General features: G+C 33.9%; 1 long non-coding RNA gene across 1 annotated transcript; it reads left to right on the forward strand.

Moving 5' to 3' along the window:
• Nucleotides 1–33: 33 nt before the first annotated feature.
• On the forward strand, nt 34–3,709 carry LOC146926422 (uncharacterized). Its single transcript, XR_015034130.1, has 5 exons — nt 34–563; nt 675–760; nt 2,165–2,298; nt 3,105–3,316; nt 3,419–3,709. It is a non-coding gene; the product is annotated as an uncharacterized LOC146926422 (long non-coding RNA).
• Nucleotides 3,710–18,373: the final 14,664 nt, after the last annotated feature.

Raw genomic sequence — 18,373 nt, forward strand, 5'->3', positions numbered from 1 at the left:
TGTCTCTAATTTTGTTTTAGTTTGTCTCACGTTGTGGTGATTCTTTCAATTCAGATCTACAAAATTCCATCTTCAATCCTCCACCGCTATACCTTTATCGAACCTTTCACAAGTATCTCAAAACCAATACTAAGATAACAGAAGGTTTCGTCTTCAATCCTCACTTACAAAAATTTCTCAGATCTATAAGTTTCATCTTCAATTCTCCCAAAGGAACGATGGTGTCTGCAGAGAGAGGAAGATATTACTGTTAACCGTAACAGAAAATGGAAGTATTGTAAACGGCGGTGACGAAGCTATATTACGATGGTATGGGTTTTGTCAATCACGATTCTTCTATCTTGGAAAGCTTTGAGTCATTGACGCTAATCCCAAATCCCTAATATTCCAATCACATTCCAATCACAGTAGAACAAGTCCATGGTAAACCCTAATCTCATGAGACCATGGTGAACCCTCCAATTGTAGAAAAATGTGACCATGGTGAACCCTGATATGGAATTTCACACTCCAATCATAGGCTCGTGTTCTTCTTTCAACTACAACTATCTCTCTTTGCTTATGTGAGCGAATTTAGTAACATCAAAGCTAAAGTGTTCATAATTTCAGCTTGCGTTTTTATGTTCCTGTTGTTTTTGGTGTTGAACTTAGTTTTTGGTGTTTTTTTTCTTCAGGAATAGGACGATCTGATGAATAACTATATGCTCTACAACAGCCTTCGAAAACTTTGACGATTCCATTTAATATCTTGCGAAGAAGGGTATGCTATTTTCTCTATCAATCATACATCTTAATTTGTCTATTTATTCATATTTATATTTATTTATTTGTTATCGATTACCTAAGGTTGTGTTGCTCTGTTTGTGTTTGGTTATCAATTGTGGATTTTTTTATGAGTTTTGTAATTCTCATCATGTCTTTCGTGGCTAACAGACCATGTATATCATAAATGGAAGAAAAGTATAAGAGGTGGTATCTGACATTCGCTAATGTTTCTGTTTTCATAGTCAAAATAGAAATTTATAATTTAGAGTATCTATGCTAGTTGTAATTCGATCCATTATTCTTAGAAGTTTCATTTTATCTTTGTTGTTTCTGTTATTCTAGCTTATGATTGTTATTATTAAGTACACAAAGAGTTATTGACCAACAAATAAGGTCGTATTCACATAAACTCCAAAAGCTAAAGTACTTGTCTTTCATATCAATTGAGTTTCTCTTGTCTTTGATGAGATCTTTAAAGTTGTATTTTGCTCATAACTTACATTTGATTGACGTGTAAAATTTACGATTGGACTAACTCATGGTTAGTGTGCAGTAAATGGGCCTCTTATAACTTATATGAATCTGATAATTTATCTTAGGCCAAATGTATCATCGGGTCCTTTAAGTTTAACGTTTGTACCCGATTAGTCTTTTAGTTTTTTTTAGTTTCAAATTGGTCCTTTATGTTAGTAAAATTGTGTGTCTAGTTCTTTAAGCCATAAAATATATGCATCATTACCCTGTTTCCATCAAACTCAGTTAGCAGTGCTTATGTGGATGTTTATTGCTTTGTTGACAGCTTTAAATTCACCTCTCTCAAAACTAAGGTTCATAAGTGTATTGTTCACCTTTACTACAATAAAGGACCAATTTGAAACTAAAAAAACTAAAAGGATTAATCCGGTATAAACGTTAAACTTAAAGGACTCTATGGTGTATTTGACATTTATTTTAATGCAACCAAGATGTGTTTACTGTATGCTACCAAAAACATTGTAAGATATGAAATTATTTTAATATTCCTATTTAATAGCTGGCGGGGACCTCATGCTTTATCATATGATATGAATTTAGCAAATGAAACATGGTAGTGGGTCAATCTAAATTGGAAGGGAGTTTTAGGTGCCAATGTAAGGAAAGAAATTTTACAATCCACTGTAAAGATAATAGTATTTTATCTTGTGATTTACATTGGAAAATTATGATTAAGTTTTCGGGTTAAGTGAGTGAGATATCATTTGTTTTAAAGATTTTGATATTGCACGCCACAATAGGAATGTTCATGTAGTTGCAAGTGATAGCAATTAATTTAACTACCAATTAAAATTTATGAAGGTAGAAATTTTGAATTCGAATATTAAACTAATATTTGTGATTTTGTGTTCGATTTTGATTGCAGGGACTATCTATTCTATTTCTACCTTTTTTGGGCACTTGGAATTGGAACTAGTATTTGGAATTATAAAAGAAAAGCAGACTTCACGGTGCAACAATATTTGTGAATGTCTTCAAATTCTGGATACTTTTGTCAAGGTACTCTTAGGCTTTCTCAAATTTTTGTTCGTATTCCCTATTTTAAATTATGACTTAAACATAACTGGAATTCTTGTCAAAAAAAAAAATGGTATTAGTATCGATATCACCATTAGCTTTAACTGCATTGAACTTCATTCACCAGTTCCAAGTTAGGCACACCGACATTGACCTTTGATAACTTATGGTTGACCTAAAAATAAACTTGGTTAACAAATGTGAAGTTTGATTACATGACAAGTTGTATCACTAATACTGAAATTACCAAGTGTATCTTATAACCACCCTTCACAAAAATTTCAAGGCATGTATCTCATGGGCCAAACTTCAAAGAACAAAAGATTATATTATTAATAGGAATTTGAATTGAGATTAGTTTGCATGCATAATTAGTATGTTAACTATAACGTACTAGCTTACTCAAATGAAGACAGAAGTTGGGTAAATTTACCAAAGGGGCACTAGTGAACTCCCAAGGACATCCCAGGAATAAAATTACCTTCAACTTTTAAAACTTTCATTCTTTAGTAAAAGAATGAATGCAAAAAGTTGTTGAAGTAGTGGCTTATTCTGTTTGTGTGGGGCCTATCTGTTTGGTAAAAACTACCAACTGCTATATATGTTTCTGTAACTTGTGTTGTTTTTGCAATTTGTGTTTCTTGTTTGCAATTCTGTTTTAGGTGTATTTTACTCATCGTATTGACTTTTATTGTGCAAGGTATAAATATTGATGAATTCCTAATTGTCCCTTGAACCAACACTATCCATGATTAATGTATATATTTTATTTTTATTTTATTCTGCAGCTAGGTATCAATGAAGTTGATGAAAAGGACGATGTAGATGATGAATTTCAAAAGGAAAGTGTAGATGGTGATGAACTCCAAGAAGAAAAACTTGAAGGAGTTGGATGATTTCTTTTAGTCTTAATGCTTACAAAAAGTGTAATAAGATGGCAATGAATTTCAGTCATTCATTGATGATGATTTTGAGTACATGGAGTAAGGAACCTATAAAGGTAAGGTTAATAAATGATATGTATGTGCATAGTTGTGCGCCTTTAGTAAAGAGTTCTTGTTGGTGTAATGATTTTTTTTCCTTCATTTTTTTATGCAACTAGGTATCACCGAAGATGATGAAAAAGATTATGTAGTTGATGAATTTCAAGAGGATGACGAATTCCAAGACAAAGTTGAAAGAGTTGGATAGTTATTTTATATAGGCTTGCACTTTAGGGCATTAAACTTGATTGAACCATATATTTTGTTAGGCGTATACTTAGTATTAAGTAATGCTAGACATTTTTATTACTAGTGTGTTAAATTAATGTTTGAACTCATGTCCCAAGAATAAATTATACAACTCAATTTTATTATAACACAACTTTCATGAAAGTGTGTGTTTTTTGTAATCAACTGTTTTTTCAAAAGAATTGCAAAATATTTTTTTATGTACTTTTACTGCAATTTTGTCTCTAAGCTATGGCTACAATTCTAATATTTTTGTTATTTCACTCTAAGGCAACGATTAATAATTGTAGCGACTTTTGGCAACACTTAAAATCGTTGCCTCAAATGCCATGAAAAATCGTCCCCTATTCCTAAAGTTTAGGCGACACTTTTTTAAACTGTGCCCAAAGAGCATGAAAAAACGCCCCCTTATACAATAGGCGACGCTCGCATAGGAGACGCCTGATAAACGTCCCCTATTCTTTTAGGCAACGCTTTTTGCAGTTCTGGCAACAATTTTCAGTTGTTGCTAGAAAGGATAAATGGTGTAGTATTTGTCATTAATTGCAATTGTGAATAACAAGAAAATCAGTCCCCAATGTGGTGGCATTGATGTGGGATCAACATGGAGTTGACACATGTCCGGTTAATGTGTCATGTCATAGTCTTTACCGGTAAAAGCAATAGAGGAACTATTTTGACGGACACTTTACAATTTAAGGATGTATTCACCAATTCGTGAAAATCGGAAACTATTTTGACTGATGTTTAAATTTTGAAGACCAACCTGCATAAAATTACAATGCCAACATATTTTAGAGATAGATATCACAATCGAAATGTTGCGTACCACCCAATATAGAAATCCTGCACTTTTTGAGCAGCAAATTATGTCTTCACTAGTATTTGTTAATGGAACAAAACCAAAAACAAGAAGATTAAACCCAATAAATCCCTGTTGCTTGGCCTGCAAGTTACCATAGTTTTAAAAAATTGGTTGAAATTAATAACAATTTAGCAAACTGTTTTCTGTTTTCTCTAGATAGAATTCTATACCTATAGCTGGATATGAGAATATTTCTTATAGTACGTACATTAACCAAAATCTGATGTTGTAGTACCTTTTATTTTGTGGACTCACATTGGTTTGTGGCATGTGGGACTAAAAATCAGACAAAGAGTGATTGTGACTGGAAATAATGGATCTATGAGAAGTGCATACAGAAATAATATATTTGACTGTAACAGCATGCTGTAATTTAAGTAATTTTTAATTCATCTTGAAAGTTTTGTAAACTTTTGTTATTTGTTGTTAATATATGCACTGGAAATGGCTTTTTTTTTAAAATATTATATTATAATTATAATTATGTGGACAAGAAACTTCAGCCTAAAATTACAATGAAACATACTCCTTCAAAATACATGGATGCCTCCTTGAAAATTAGGTTTTCTGAGTTGACTAATTTTCTACCGACAAATTTTTGTAATTGGATGGCAGCATGTTTATTGAAAATTAGGTTGTTCACAAGCTGATGTTGCAGTTGCAGCCACACCACATGATAAGCCCTACAATCAATCTGACTTATTGCTACCATTTTGCTATCTTCCTTTTTGTTATCATTGTACTATCTTTCTGTTTCTTTATATCAAAGATTTTTGATATATTCTTTCAAAATAAAAAAAAAAGGTTTAGATAAAGAGATTAGCTCATTTGGTAAGGGATAATGTATATTATATGTAAGGGTCGGGATTTGAATCCTGGACACCCCCCACTTATTCACCTTTAAGGTGAATTTCACTAGCCGCTAGACTATTTGACCAAAAAAATACAACACTTTTTTTTTTATCGATGATAATACGACACTTAAAATAAAATTAAAAGTGAGCGCAATTCTTATTTATTAGGGGGAAAGAACTGGGAACAAGAGTGAAAGCAAATTTTATTTGCACATTCATATTGAATAAACTATCGATTTACATATTAAATATCAACTATATAAATATAATAAATTGACGGATTTTGTATATTTTAAAGATTACATATTATATTTACATAGCCTTGAAACTATTCCATATGTATATCACTAACATTTTGTATTCGTTGAAGGGTTTTTGAGATTAAAGAATTTACAGGTCTTGGATCTTTCATTTAATTCTCTAAATCGAAGCATGATGACAAATTTGCATGAATTCGCATCATTAAGGAGTTTGATACTGAGCTATAACAACTTTACTTGCTCTCCCTCTATTTTAGGCACGCATCTTCAATTCTTAAAGGAAAATGCTAGATATCAAGAATGAATTTTCTTGAAGAATTCAAGAATGACATGGCAAAATTATCACCTTTAGATTTCAATCTTATTTATTAAAGTTTCATAAAAAAAAAAATACATAACACCCACCACCCCATGATTTCCGGCCAGGCTGAAATTTTATTGGCTAACATTAATTTCGGGACAATTTCTTGATAAAATCTTTCTTGATATATAGCATTGCTCATTCTTAAAACATATACCTGTGATAAATATGTTTTATTTCTATATTAAAAAAGATGTGTTCTTGCAACAGATTTAACCAAATTTAGTCAACTAGAACTATTGGACTTGGCTTGTAATAATCTCACCGGTTCTCTGCATGTTGAAGGTACTTTTTCAATTATTGTTGTTTCCACTAGTAGAATTTGAGGCTCAAAATTTATTACTATTTATGGAAAAACTAGTTTAAAGGCAAGTTTCTTCCACTTAGAAATTTTTGCTTTGTTTGGAAATTTACAATCTAAACTAGAAATAATGTTCTCAATTGAGGCTCTAAGTTAATATACAATCTATAATCAAATTGAAGAAGATTAACGAAAAATAAGAAATATAAACAATATAATAAGAAATATAAACAATATAATATCCTGCTTAACAACACTGTCATTTATATATGTCAGTTATTTTTCCAAATTATCAATGAGATATTTTTTTTATTCATAAACCTTTAGGGCCAAGGGTAAAATGGTAATCTTGCCATTTAATTTTATTTAAATGACAAAATCCACAAACTTCTTCATTTTTCTACCCATTTCCTCTCTCTAGAAAACCAAAAATATCTTCCCTTCTCCCTCTACCCAAACCGACCTCACTCCCTCTAAACCCTCACCATCACCAATTCATCAATTCTTGGAGGAATCATCAAGATTGAGTAACACATAGGTCCCTTGTGGTGTTGTTAGTAAGAATTAAACTTCAAAACTCATCCTTTCCCACTCCCTAAGCAAATCGCCCCGTTTCTTCCTTTTTCCACTCTTACATTTTTGTCTCCAAATCCATGGGAAATTGCTAGAAAAACATGTTAATGGAGCACCCATGATAGTTTAATCACTAGGTAAGCATAAAAGTTCTTCCCTGTTTCTTTTCCATAGGTTGTCAACTTTTCATGGAATTCATTAATTCAATGTGTAGGAATGCAAATTATATTGTTAGTGATTGGTGGTGACTTGTTTTGATGCCAAAGGAGCTTAGTAATCACAATCAAGGTGAGTTATTAGTTAAGTTTGAGTCTTTGGAGAATGGAATGAAAGTGGAACTTGGAATTTAAGAAAATTAGTATAGAAAAATGATTTAGCAGTTTTGATGACCTGATGTGGATGTATATTAAGGTAGTTGATGTTATAAGTGACTATAATCGGAATTTATGATTTTTGAGACGAAATTAGTATGGCATATATGTGATATTTTGGTTATGGTTTTGGCAGTGTATTTTGGAATTAAGTAATTATTAGATTTTCAGATTCTGCACGTAATTCCCTTCAAATCGGATATAAATTTCGTGTGATTTGGATTAGTGACGAACTCAGAAAGTGCGTTTGAAGTTGTGGATTTCTGCTGGAAAATTGTTACGGGTTTTGGGATAGGGCCCCACTAAAATGGTGATAACTTTCTCTCTATAACTTGGAATCAAGTGACTTTTGATGCTATGGTTAGCTAATAAAATTCCGGACATTTTAGTACCAGTTTCACTAATTTTGGTCAAGTATTGAGGTCTGGAGACAACTTTGAAGTAAGGGACCAGATGCAGATTTTGTGCAGAATTTGGGTTCTTTTGCGATAGCTCGCAGAAGCGAGCATGAAGCCTCGCCTAGTGTGGAGTTTCTGAAGTGGATATTGAAGTGGACTTCGTGTAAGCGCAAACTCAGCATAATGTTCGACTTAGAGGTGAGTTCCTAGTAGTTAGTTGTTGGAACACTAGTTAATTCTAGTGAAGAAAATTGGAAAGAAAAACACTATGAAAGAACTAGTGTGTGGGTGTGACTTAAAAATGTCCCACATTGGAGGGTCACCCCAACTAGTAAGTGTTTATATATGGGTCGTGGGTCGTGGATTAAAAAAAATGATATTTATATTTTTTGTTACTTGAAAATGTTAAATTAATTAATTAATTAATTTAATCATTATCCGTAAGCACTACGCGTAACAAATAAATTTGTTACGATCCGACCCGATCCAAAAGCGTATCCAGAAACTTCCGGATATATCCAATTAAGAAACAAAACGCGTTTGTTTAAGGATTAAGCAGACTTAATCCCCAAGTCACTCGTTTTTTGTTACAAACTCTCCCTATAAAAGGAGAAGTTCGCCTCACTCATTCTTTACAGCGAAAAGAATTTCATTGAGTTGTCGGGAATTCTTTTCTTCTCTTCTCCCTCCGACTTGCGATAGCGAGTTTCTTCTGCTTCTACTCCTTTCTGTCCCTTCGGTATTAAGAGTGTTCTTAAGACCATAGTCCCTTGGTCTTAAGTTCATAGTCCCTTCGATAATATATGATTCTTCGGAATATAGAGTACTATTAAGATCATAGTCCCTTTTCGTAATACTAATGTCCCGTCGGAATTAAAGAATGATCTTAACAGTATATCAATTATTTTAATAATTTTCTATTTAAAGAGAAATGGTGGTATCACCATATTTGAGTGGTCGTAGTACCATATTGATGTTTTGGAGAAGTTAGAATGGTGGTAACACCATATTTGAGTGGTCTCAGCACCATAATAGAATGGTAATAATACCATATTAATTTGAACGGTTTCGAATAGAGCGGTTACGTACCGTATCGAGTGGTTTCGATCAAACGATTGAGCCATATTTTTAGGGTGTAATTCTCGAACGATTTTTCTACTGTGCAGTAGTTAATCGAACAGTTGTAGCTGGGCTTGTTTTATCCTTGAGGCGGCGTGGTTGATAGTCTACCTTGCACAACTTTGGGTAGTGCCACGAAACGTCTTAAAGAGAGCGACCTGGTCGTGACTCAACCTAGTAACAACTTCGGTAGATGATAGAATTTGGAAATTCAAATTTAACAGTTTGTAAATCCAAAAACAACAATTTTAAGACGTTTCGATCTGCTATGTCTACTGAAGAAGTTACTTATTGAGGTTAAGTTGTCCCTAAATACATTAAGGATAAATCAAGCTATAGATTTACATCTTTTGACTGAAATGATGAAGTGATTGTTGTTTCAATCAACAACGCTAAAAATTTATTTGATGAAAACAATAATTTGTTACAAAACAAATTATTAGTTACGGAACCAAACAAGTTTTGATTGTTACAAAACATGAGAAAAACGTTTGGAGCTCATAATGCGAGCGTCGCGTATTTTTTGTTACAAAATAGTAACAAGATAAAATAATTTAGTTCCATTTGTTACAAAATAGTAACAAAGAATGGAAAATGATAAAGTTTTATTTTATATAAAACTTAATGTCCCTTACGTGTTATTTTAAAACAATATCAAGAATTGCCATAAAATGGCATACTGGATGTATAGACATGTTGGATGCTCTAAATATTAGAAAGAATCTGAATTTCAGATTTTATTGAATAAGACTGAGTTGACTCAGACTTAAAGAGAAACTTGTGTATCATGCACTCTTGTGGGAAAAGGTTGTGCCTTTGATGACATGTTCAAAATTAAATTCCCTTTCTATATAAGTTGGGTAATTTTAATATTTGACATATCAAAATTGATCATGAACAAGAGTTTAATTTTTGAGTAACTTGGACTTAATTCCAACGTTATATAATTAGACAATTTTATTTGTTGCAGTCAAGATATATGAACCAAAAAGTTCATATAAATTAGAATTTAGAGAATTTGAATCTCTAAACATAATAAATTATGATATGTGTTAAATTGATGACACATAAATTAGAAATGATAAAATGATATTTTTATCATATTTATTGATGACTGTGAACTTTGGAAAAATAAAATTGATATGCTTGAATGTTCAATTTTTTATAACGAAATTTGAAATTTATAGAGTATCCAAGTCTAAAAACAAAAATTCTAATTAAGAAATTTTTGAAGAAAAGACAATCCAACTTGTCTAATTTTTGAACTTGGGATTGTCTGGACTATATTTAGATCCTGGACCCCAAGAGAGTTGAACTCACTAGTAGAGCCTATGAATATGTATTCATCGGGTATGCGATAAATAACGAAACATATAGGTTTTATGACCTAAATGTTAAAGTGATCATAGAATTTAAAAGATGTCGAATTCTATGTAAATATTTACCCCTTTAACTAAAGAATAGTGGGGGCACTAGTGGGGGCTCTAATGGGAGCACAACATTAGTGGGGGCAAAATAAATTTCCCTTTAAAAATTAAGAACTAGTGGGGGCACTATATCTAATCACATTCATGTAATTAGAAATAGTTATGAAAACATCATACAAGATGTTATAGAACCTCAAGGAGGTAAGAAAGCTAAAATTGCTAAAGAGTATGAACTTGGTTTATACAATGGAAGAAGATCCATTAAAGCCTTAAAAAGCTATATCCTTAATGGATGCTGAATTATGGCAAGAAGCAATAAACGATGAAATGGATTTTCTAGAGTCTAACAAAACATGACACTTAGTTGACTTGACTCATGGTTGCAAAATCAATCGGTTGTATTTGGAATTTCAAAAAGGGGAACTAAAACCTGAAGGGACGGTTGATGAATACAAGGCTTTCCTTGTAGTCAAAGGTTTTAGACAAAGAGAAAAATATAGACTTCTTCGACATTCATTCACCAGTCATGAAAATCATATTCATAAGAGTACTAGTCCCTTTTCCAACCGTTTATAACTCGATAGTACTCCAAATGGATGTGAAAGTTGCCTTTTTTATGGTGAACTAGAAGAACAAGTCTATATGGAACAACCTGAAAAAGTTTGCAATTCATGGACAAGAAAACAAGGTATGTAAGTTAGATAATTATTTGAATGGTCTAAAATAAACTCTTAAGGAATGACATGAAAAATTTGACATTCTAATGCTATCGAATGAGTATAAAGTGAATGAAAGTGACAAATAATATTTGCACGATCATATGTCTCTATGAAGACGTCTTGCTCATATTTGATTTAAAGATTCATGTTATGAATTATGTGAAATCATTGTTTATCAATAACATTGATATGAAAGACCTAGACAAAAATTGAAGTAATTCTTGGTTTCAAGATTACTAGATCAGAAAAGATAACTTTTTTGATAAATCTCACAAAGTTGAGAAGATCTTAAGGAAATGTAATTATTTCACCGTAAACTTGCAATCACATATTATGATCCAAGTGTAAGAACACTTGAGATGGAATTAGAAAAACAGAATATACAAGCATCATTGGCAGCACTTAGGTATGCCACTGAATGTATTAGATCCGACATTGTCGATGTCGTGAAACTCTTGTGCAAGTTTACTAATAGACGGATGGGAAGCATTGCCATGCTATAGAAAGAGTCATGAGGTGTCTTAAGAAGACTATGACTCTAAGATTACTTCACTAGGAGTAACATATTGTACTTAAATGGTACAAGATATAAAATAGAACATCTTTCAGATGAATATTTAGCGACTAGTGTTTGCACATTGAGCATCACTAGATGAGTTGTTTGTTAAAACAAATGATATTGACTCAGTTCACTATGGAATGAATCTGAGATGAGAACATTAGAGAAAACTAGTGAAGAAGCAAGTTGGCTAAGATCCTTGCTAGCTAAGATCCCTCTATGGGAAAAACCGTTACCTGCTGTGTTAATTCATTGTGATAGTACCACGACTATTGCAAAGATTAAGAATCGTTATATTACAAATGGTAAGAGACGACAGATAAGGCGAAAACACAGCACGATTAGAGAGTGTATCCCTAATGGAGCGGTTAGAGTTGATGTTGTACGTACAAATGAAAACTTAGCTGATCCTTTGACGAAAGGACTTAATAGAAAGAAAGTCCGAGAAACATCCAGTAGGATGAGACTAATGTCTATAGCCCACAAGTGATGGTAACCCGACCTACATGACTGGAGATCCCAAGAAATAGGTTCAATGGGTAATAACAAGTCATGAAGTGGTAGAACATGCTATGAGATAAAGAATTTAGAAAGCATGATCCTGCAGCGAAAGAAGGATGAGGTAATAGTAACTCTTAATGAGATCTATACTCTATGTTGAGTGGGGCACACAGCTACAGGAGTACCCTTGATAGACTCACCTATACGAATGTGGAACTTAGGCCGGTCCTATGGAATTTCGAGGCAGAATTCCTAGAGCATTCGTTAAAACCGGGATACACGTGCAGGGCCTTAAAACGCACGGGCTTTTAGAATACACCTATGAAAAGGTTTGTGTGTGGATTCTATGTCTGAGATAGAGTTCAATGCTGTAAGCAACTCTTGTTAAATCAGAATACCTTCCACTATGCTAAGGTTCAAGTTGTTGGCGACACCTTTGTATATTAGCAAATCTTATGGAAACGATTTACGAAACCATTTTGAAGTCAAGTGGGGGATTGTTGGAACACTAGTTAATTCTAGTGAAGAAAATTGGAAAGAAAAACACTATGAAAGAACTAGTGTGTGGGTGTGACTTAAAAATGTCCCACATTGGAGGGTCACCCCAACTAGTAAGTGTTTATATATGGGTCATGGGTCGTGGATTAAAAAAAAAATGATATATATATTTTTTGTTACTTGAAAATGTTAAATTAATTAATTAATTAATTTAATCATTATCCGTAAGCGCTACGCGTAACAAATAAATTTGTTACGATCCGACCCGATCCAAAAGCGTATCCAGAAACTTCCGGATATATCCAATTAAGAAACAAAACGCGTTTGTTTAAGGATTAAGCAGACTTAATCCCCAAGTCACTCGTTTTTTGTTACAAACTCTCCCTATAAAAGGAGAAGTTCGCCTCACTCATTCTTTACAGCGAAAAGAATTTCATTGAGTTGTCGGGAATTCTTTTCTTCTCTTCTCCCTCCGACTTGCGATAGCAAGTTTCTTCTGCTTCTACTCCTTTCTGTCCCTTCGGTATTAAGAGTGTTCTTAAGACCATAGTCCCTTGGTCTTAAGTTCATAGTCCCTTAGATAATATATGATTCTTCGGAATATAGAGTACTATTAAGATCATAGTCCCTTTTCGTAATACTAATGTCCCGTCGGAATTAAAGAATGATCTTAACAGTATATCAATTATTTTAATAATTTTCTATTTAAAGAGAAATGGTGGTATCACCATATTTGAGTGGTCGTAGTACCGTATTGATGTTTTGGAGAAGTTAGAATGGTGGTAACACCATATTTGAGTGGTCTCAGCACCATAATAGAATGGTAATAATACCATATTAATTTGAACGGTTTCGAATAGAGCGGTTACGTACCGTATCGAGTGGCTTCGATCAAACGATTGAGCCATATTTTTAGGGTGTAATTCTCGAACGATTTTTCTATTGTGCAGTAGTTAATCGAACAGTTGTAGCTGGGCTTGTTTTATCTTGGAGGCGGCGTGGTTGATAGTCTACCTTGCACAACTTTGGGTAGTGCCACGAAACGTTTTAAATAGAGCGACCTAGTCGTGACTCAACCTAATAACAACTTCGGTAGATGATTGAATTTGGAAATTCAAATTTAACAGTTTGTAAATCCAAAAACAACATTAGTTTTTCCACCTTTAGGGTTTTAGCTTATATAAATAATTTGTGAGATAAACTTATTGATAAGTGATTGTTTATGATAGAAGTTCCCCATATGAATGCATGAAATGTTTGGAAGTTTAATGCTTCATGGTCATACCTATAAATTCGTTTTCTGTTGATTTGGAATGGAAAAGAAGTTCAAAAATGTGTTTTCTACAATAAAGTATTGAAATTGTAGTTCAGGGGCTGTTTTGAGTAAGCTAATCGATTAGCATAGTTCTGGTAACTGAAAAATGTGTTTTGTCTTGGCTAACCAATTAGCCACATATGCTAGTCAAATAGGTGTTATACCCTAATTTTGGACCTAAAAATACTTGTTCAATTCTTCCTTTCTTGCATCATAAGTCATTTGAACTGTCTCTGATCTATTGCATCTTTCTCTGCATTTTATTTCAATGTTATTTGCAAAATTCACATGTAAGGGTATTTTAGTCATTTCCTATGTCAAAGTTTCTTTCAGTCTTTTAAACTTTGTTTGAGTCCTTTCAAGAAGGTTGAATAAGTCTTTGTTTCATTCTATATCAAAATCCATTCCAAAATTTGCATTTTGAAGTCATTTTGAGTCAGTTTTGCCCCTAGGGGCATTTTGGTCATTTCAAGTGTCAAGTCACTGTTTAAATCATAAAAATCGTCTCTGAGTCTTTTAATTTTGCTTGTATGAGTCTTTGCTTCAATTCCTTGTTAAAAATCCATTTCAAAATCCGTATCTGAGTCATTTACAGTTGTTTTAGCCCTAGGGGCGTTTTGGTCATTTCACACGAAATTTCGGCAGAGAGGTACTTTAAAGTACCTCATTTAGGCCATTGGTTCGTTTTAGTCCGTTTTGTCAAATTTTAATCGTTTCACTTTACGTTTATTTCAAATTTACTTTTTTTAATACTTATTAAATTTTGCATTTTAGTCCTTTGTGTTTTTTTTCCCTTTTTTTATTTTCGTCCTTATTTTTTTTGTTATTTTGCAATTTAGCCCTTTTATGTCCTAAGTCACTTATTCTGTACGCGTGTCAGAGTCCCAGTGGTCCACAGAAGTTTGTTACAAAGGTTTGCCACGTGTCAAAGTTCCATTGGTCCAGATATTCCATGTGTCAGCTATAAATAAGCCCAGTCATCACAGTCAAAGTCAGATACCATTCATCCATTGACACATCACCAAAAACACCATTAACAATTCTCTCTCTTCTTCTCCAAGATCAAAACCGTAACCGTTTTGATCAATTCTCCAGAAAAAGCTCAAGAACACAAACCCTAACCACATCGAATTCATCACAAATCCACAAATTCATCACTGATTCTTGCCAGATTCATCAACAATTACACCAATTCAGCATGAAAATTACAAGAACATAATCAAAACCATTCAATTCGAAGTTTCTTTCAGATTTTTACGTATCAAGTTCTCAGTGGTTTTTCCTGCGAAAAGAACCTCATCATCGAACGGTTTCTTCTTCCTCTTGCAATTCAAGCCCGTAGGCTATCACAAGACGAAGGTCTGGGAAGAGAAGAAGAAGATCGAAGCAAGATTTGAACCGGCGAAGAAGAAGAAGAGAGTTTCACCGATTTATTTTCGGTTCAACGCTTACCAGAGAGATCAGAAGCTCATTCAAGGATCTTTTGTTCGAATCTCCAAACGAATCCAGGTAAATCCATATAAACCTTCTCGTTTAGTTCGTAAGTCATCATCGAAGGTTTCAAGTGAAAGATTAAACGGTGAATTGAAGTGGAAATCTGAAAACATTTGAAAAAGATTGAAGGCCGAACCCTAAAAACGAAAATCATGAACATTCACCGTTTATTCTTCGAATTAGAGTACAGATTCATCATCAGCATGAAAAGTAAGTCAATATAGGGTTTAAATTCGAAGAAATTAGAAGAAAGTCTTGAAACCCTAGGTTGTAGATTCAAACTTAGATCTGTTCAAATCCAGGCCAGTTCTCAAAAATCAGTTTCGAAATCGTAAAGAGGAGACTCAGACGAACACAACGATATGAAAATTATTTAGAAAAAGTTCAGGTACGGTGGCGCCACCGGCGAGCCACCGTACCTCCGCCGTTGTGTTCATCGGAGAAGATGATCGGAGAAGAAGAGAGTTGCAGAGCTTCTCTCACTAGGAGAGATGTTAGAGAGAGAATTGAAGGGGGGAAATGAAATGAACCGGTGTCTTTCTCCTTTTATAAGCACTTTGAACCGTTCGGTTCACTCAGACCAGGCCGGTTCATTTGGTTCGTCCCTTTCCTTTCAAATCTGAACCATTCGTTTGACTGATGATGACGTGTATGGCCTAGATTTGTTCTTATTGTGCACTTGATCTGTGTTTCCATGCGCCTTCCAATATGGACCTTTAGATCTAGGGTTTTCATGGGGCTGGATCAATCCAACGCTCCCAGTGCGTTTGGATAGTCCAGGATCCATCAAGACCTTGGGCCTGGGTCGTTTCTTTGGGTTTTCTGGATTTTTGCTTGCTTTCTTGCTATTTGACACACTGTCTTGCTTTTCACACCTCTGTTTATGATCAAAATTACTTGAAAAATTCTACAAATTTTTGTACATGTTCTTGTTAATTTTTGTGATGTTTTTATGCATTTTGTTTACTGAAAATATTGATGAAAAATACTATTGCATTTTCTTGCTTTACTTCTTTGTTTTTTTGTGAAAATTCATGAAAATTTTGTCTAAATCCATTTCAAATTCTTGATAATTGTTTGTGATACACGTTAGATAATTTTGAGGGAGCTTGAGCCACTGTTTGTGCTTGATTTTAATGCATGAGTGTGAATTTTGATTAGTTACTTAGTTTACAAGTTACTTGTGTAAATAAATAATGTAAGTATGCTTAAAATTTGTTTTAAAATGCCAAGTAAATCATGTTGCCTTAATTACCATTCCAAGACTTGCTTCTAAACCTTTAAAAATGCATTGGAATGTGAGAATTATAGGTCATATGGTTCTTGCATTCTATGAATAAATTTTAGACATATTTGCACTCATTTTGCCTTTATTTTCTATCCTTTATATTCTAATACTTCTCTTGCTTTACTTCCTTTGATATTGTCATGTGCTACTAACTCCTTTCCTTTCATGTTTCATCATTTCATAAGCATCTCCATAGCATCCCATATTCATCTCTATTTCTTTCATGCAATTTAATTTGTACCAAAGTTAGAATGTAACACTTAGGAGTTTTGTAATATTTTTCTTTCATGCTTTTAATTTCTTGGCAAAGAGGCCATAGAATGTATCTAGGGTATGATGTAAAGGACAATGGACTCTAATGATGTACACCGACACAAACACCGACACATGCACACACATCACTATAATATAGCTAGAATATGCATGTTTAGATGTATGTTTAGGATTGTATGTTTAGATGAATGCCTAGGACTTATGCTTAGAAAAAACCAATTTTCCAAACAAATGTGAACAACTTCACACAAATCTTTTCCAAACAAACCTTGGGATCCAATATCCCATTGTATTTTCGTTTCCATTTTCTTAACTAAACTTCAATGAACTCTAATCCTACTTTGACCATATTTTGCAATTCACTAATTCAACCTCACTATTTCCTAATCTCATGCCCTTGAGGCCTCTTTCTATTCTTCAAAATCCATTTTCAAACTTAAAATCAACCAACAAAAACAAAAACATTTTTTGAGAGAGAACTACGGTGGATTTGATCCCTTAATCGGGTACGTAGGCAAGGAACAAAATTCCTTCAATTCAACAAAAACAAAAATCCAAAAACATTCTTCTCCCTCCAATTCTTCATTTAGTAACTCTTAGGTGTAAATACCATTTCAAAATAGCATTTAAAAATAAAGCGCGCGCGTAGAAGTTAAAGACGGTTCCTATAGGTTACTATAGTCGTTATGGGTGCCTAACACCTTCCCGTAGCGAAAACAACTCCCGGACCTCGATTCTCAAGGGTTTTGCTTACTTTTTCCCTTCCCAAGAAAAAATAAGATATCACCGGTTTGAAAGGTTCAAACTCAATCAATGTTTGACACCCGAAAACCAAGATAAAACAGCTGGCGACTTCACTGGGGAGATTCGAGAGTTACGCCTAGTTTTTATTTCCACGTTTGCGCTTGTATTTTTACTTGCTTCTTTTACTTGCTTTCCTATGTGAATAAATGTTTAATTTCTTGCAAACGTGTGGGGTGAGAATATCAAAAGTCCTGCACCCGGGCTGAGTGAACTTAGGATTTAGGAGGGATATAATCGACAATTCATTCCGGGGGTTGCCTCGTGTTTTGGATTATGCGATCAATCCCACATAGCTGAGGCATTTTGGGGGTGATGTTGTCGGCGCGAGTTGTCGCGTTTAGGCACTTTGCTTCTAATTGTTCTATGACGCTATGAACCGTAGATAACCAAACCCATCCATGGCCATTTTCTAGGATGTAGTGCGGAGGCTAAACCGGGTGTTGTCTCGAGTTTTAGTCGTCACGCGATACTACACTCAAGTTAGACCTTCCACGTATAATCATGGAGCGAGGGTTGTCTCGTGACACCATGAGATACGTCGGAGAGGTTGCAACTTGGGAACCTTTTTAGAACCCGGTTACTATTATCCTAAAACCCTAGTTTCACCGGACACCGTGTCCACCCATGACTCCTCGACTTTGAACTTCAAACCCACCATGTTTTCTCCGAACTTGAACATAATCATGCATACATGCATACATGCATAAACTTTTTGTCATGCATTGTTATCGAAGGGCTTAGACAAGTTGAATTTGTAAACATTGTAGGGATGAAGATGACTAAATCCTACAAGTTCAAGGAAGTGGATTTGGCTAGTTTGAGGGATTTGGCACTCAAGATTGAGG

The sequence above is a fragment of the Medicago sativa genome, chromosome 4, assembly GCF_051527215.1.
Source record: "Medicago sativa cultivar Bolivia chromosome 4, Bolivia_mono, whole genome shotgun sequence".
NCBI classification, from domain to species: Eukaryota; Viridiplantae; Streptophyta; class Magnoliopsida; order Fabales; family Fabaceae; genus Medicago; species Medicago sativa.